The sequence below is a fragment of the Lagenorhynchus albirostris genome, chromosome 12 (assembly GCF_949774975.1).
Source record: "Lagenorhynchus albirostris chromosome 12, mLagAlb1.1, whole genome shotgun sequence".
Classification (NCBI taxonomy): domain Eukaryota; kingdom Metazoa; phylum Chordata; class Mammalia; order Artiodactyla; family Delphinidae; genus Lagenorhynchus; species Lagenorhynchus albirostris.
Window position 1 is genome coordinate 39,216,285 of NC_083106.1, and position 3,886 is coordinate 39,220,170.

The 3,886-nt window shown below is 50.3% G+C and overlaps 1 pseudogene; it reads right to left on the reverse strand.

Annotated features, from left to right (window-relative positions):
* Window positions 1–1,928: 1,928 nt before the first annotated feature.
* Window positions 1,929–3,527, reverse strand: LOC132530461 (TNF receptor-associated factor 1-like; annotated as a pseudogene).
* Between the last annotated feature and the right edge of the window lie 359 nt (window positions 3,528–3,886).

Sequence of the window (3,886 nt, forward strand, 5' to 3'; positions counted from 1 at the left end):
GAGAAAATAATTCAGGAAAAATAAACAAAGCTAATGTGTTTGAAGAAGAGAGTTTGGATCCAAGTCTTAAAGGAAATGGTGTCTCTCAGCATGGCACAGAAGAAATCTCCTTTCCTCACATACAGATAATTTTTTCTGACCTTAGGGAGTTATCTCACAAACATAAGATCTTGATCACAAAGGAAAACCTGTGAGAGATAAAGAAGGCTCAATTTCTGTCACCACTGTTGAAGAAATCTACTCAAGACCATGCCATAAGATGAAGAAATAACTATCACCTTCAGTAGATGAGAGGTGGCAACACTTTCGGAATATTTTGTATCAGACCATAAAAGCATAACATGAAATTAAAATATACTGTCAATTTTGGTTTTGTTTCCTTAATGGATTTCTTCATAATATTCAGTTACATGTTTGCTTTTCTGTCTGCTATTATAGACTTTGCCCTGAACTCAGAGGCAAGAAATCTAGGCTCTAGCTCTGGTCCTGTCTGCAGAAAGCTGAGTAACCTTCTGTCACCACTGTCTGGGTCTTGTTTTCTTCTTCTTTAAAATAAAGAAGCCTGGACTCCCCTTGCAGTCCATTGGTTAGGACTCTGTGCTTCCACTGCAGGAGGTGCAGGTTCGATCTCTGGTCGGGGAAATAAGATCCCGCATGCTACACAGCATGGCCAAAAAACTTACATAAATAAAATAAAATAAAATAAAATAGGGACTTCCCTGGTGGCACAGTGGTTAAGAATCCTCCTGCCAATGCAAGAGACACGGGTTCGAGCCCTGGTCCGGGAAGATCCCACATGCCGCAGGGTAACTAAGCCCTTGTGCCACAACTACTGAAGCCCTCGCACCTAGATCCTGTGCTCCACAACAAGAGAAGCCACCGCAATGAGAAGCCTGCGCACCGCAACGAAGAGTAGCCCCCGCTAGCTGCAACTAGAGAAAGACTGCGTGCAGAAATGAAGACCCAAGGCAGCCATAAATAAATAATTTATTTTTTAAAAAATTAATAAATTAAATTAAATTAAGAAGCTAAATTAGAATGAGTAGTTTATAAACTGTTGGAAGTAGAACTCTTTTCATACTTTGTTTTGTGATTCATACTGTCAAAATTCAAAACATAAAGATATAAGTGAAACGTCTCACCCCATCCTGACCCTCAACAATTTATTCCCTACCCTGACAACACTAAGGTTCCCAGTTTCCTGTATGTCTTTTTCGAAATATTCTCAGTATAAATACGAAGTCTATTTATGAAACAAGTATATGGATATATATTATATGAAATAAATATAAAATATATGTGCATATTTTTTAATGAAAATGGTGCATATATTGTTCACGCTATTCTGAGCCCTGCATAGCCCCTGGTTTTGCTTGTTCACCTCCAGGGCTGGGGAACTCGGTCCAGGCTGGGACAGATTGAATTCGCACTGGCACCCTGTCACTTCCACCCCCTGGTCCTGGTTCTGATCCCAAGCAGGACGAGAGCAAGCTCACTCTCCGTGGCGGCCTGCAGAGGTCTTCCCATCCCTGGAGCATCTTTCCCCACACCCTCCCCATCTTGGCCGGAGCCCATCTCAACATTCAGGGCCGGGGTGGTCTCAGGACTCCAGTGCTGCATGGTCAGTGCAGAGGGGTCAGTCCTGCACCACCGGCTTAGGGACCCTGTGCCTTTGCAGGCCCAGTCCAAGGTCCTGCCACACTAAGCAGATGGCTAGCCGCTGTCAATATGTCCGCTCGGCTCACACCATGCCAGCCCTGGCCCATCACTGTGCCTTGGGATCTTGGGCACCAAGCGCAAGACCTCAGTCATCTTGCTGAACCCCCGTCTGAGAGGGGGCTCCCTCGGGACCCACGTGCAGCTTGCTCGGCCCCTCCTGCCCTAAGCATTTGTCTCCACGATGCACTTGAGGAACATGGTGTTGTCCTTCACGTAGGCATGCTTGGGCGACTGCAGCTTGTTGAGGGGAAAGAAGAGTGGGCAGCTGCTGGCCACACTGGTTTCACTCTGGGGCGGTACTTGGCAGTGTAGACAGCCGGGGAGAAGAGGCTGGCGGTCCTGCCGCAGGCTGACTCATGGCGCCGCCTGGTGGCACTCGTGACCTTCCGTAGGAAGGTGCCATTGTAGGAGGCCTCTTCCGTGAGGCGGGAGCTCTGCCCCAGCTTGCCCAGGGCCTGGTCTTTCTGGGCCAGGGTCTGCTGCAGCTCCACCAGCCTCCGTTCCAAGCTCAGGATGTAGTCACGGTCCAGCCGGCTCTGGTGGACGGAGGTGGCCAGGGCCAGGTGGGAGGTCTCCACCTCCTTGTTGAGGACAGCGACAATGTTCTCAAACACGCACAGCTTCCCCTCCAGCTCAGTCAGGAGCTTCTCCTTCGTGAAGTGCTGCAGGGCCAGCTCCTCCTGGCTCTGGGAGCAGGGGACCCGGTAGCAGTCCACCTCTAGGTCCCCAGCCGCCTCCACAGGCCCCTGCAGCTGCAGGTCTGACAGATTCCGCTCCAGGGCCATGAGCCCAGAGCCCAGGCCAGAGCCCAGGCCAGAGCCCAGCTGGGTTTCACGAGCCCCAACAGGAGGTTCAGGTGTGTGGCCTGGGCGGTGACCTCACGCTCCTGCATGAACTTTGGGCTCCCCTTGAATGAGCAGCCAACTCCGGCAACGGGGCACCCACTCCAGCCTCGGCCACCTCGGGCTGATCCTGCTTCTGAGACAGAAGGCTTCCTGGCCTCTTGGATGGGGAGTCGCCCCCTTTGCATTTGGGACAGATCTGATCCTCGCCATTCCTCATGTTCTCGGAGAGACAGACGGCGCAGCAGAGGGGCCTGGGCTCTGGTGGGTCCTGGCAGACGGTGGGGGGCACCCAAAGGGGAACTCGTTCTCATCGGGGGCCCCTGTTCAAGCTCCTCTGGGGAGGGGACCAGCCGCACGGAGTCTGTGCTGGGAGAAGAGGTGAGTTCTGGCCGGGCCACCCTCCCTGATGAGCAGGAATCTGATGATTTTACCTTCTAGCTGGCTTGTGTGGTTCAACGTCACAGCAGGGATGAGACAGGAATTACCCTTTGTGGTGAAAAGAATCCCCTGGATGGTGACTGCCGGCTCTAGGAGTGGCCAGTCATTCTTTTGAGCAAGAGGGAGGAGGAGAGCAAGTCAGAGAGAAAAAGGAACCGTGTCACGGACTTTCAGGAGCCACAGTTAGAGTTTCCCCTGTCGGAGGACCTCAGGCTGACGCTGGCTTCCTCCACCTCCTGCCCGGGGTACAGGGGCAGAAAGACCCCCAGTGGGTGACTTGTTATGTTCCCTGCAACCTCGGAGCAGCCTAGGATTCTCGGTGTGGGTGTTCACCGCCCCAGTGGAAATCCCCAGGGTTCTGGTCAGGTCCAAAAATGCAAGTCCCATGCATATTAGTTCTGCCCAGAGTATCTTAGGTAAAAGTCACTTTCGCACGGCGGGTCTCGGTTACCCCATCTTGGCGCTGCCGCCGCCTCCCAGCAGCCCCGCGGGAGCTTCCGGTGGCACAAGGACCCTTGGTGGCATCTTTACATTTTATCTTAATTTTCTCTATGTCTGCCTGAGGCCCGGGGCTGTATATTACTTCTCTAATACACTACTTATAATATAATAGAACTCAAGGAATGTTCAATAATGAATCAATAATATAGTGATCTCAATGGGCATATACAATGCTTATCTTTTGTATCCATCATTTTAAGCTGCGTTTAAAATCTTTATTTATATACTGTAAAGTTAAGTAAAATGAATTAGAGCCAGTGAAGACAGTGAATATAATTATTCACAGGGGAGAAATTCTTTGAAAATTGATCAGTTACTTCCAAATATATTGTCTTACTTTTGAAAAAATGAAACTGAATTTGTTCTGTATTGTAAGGAAAGAT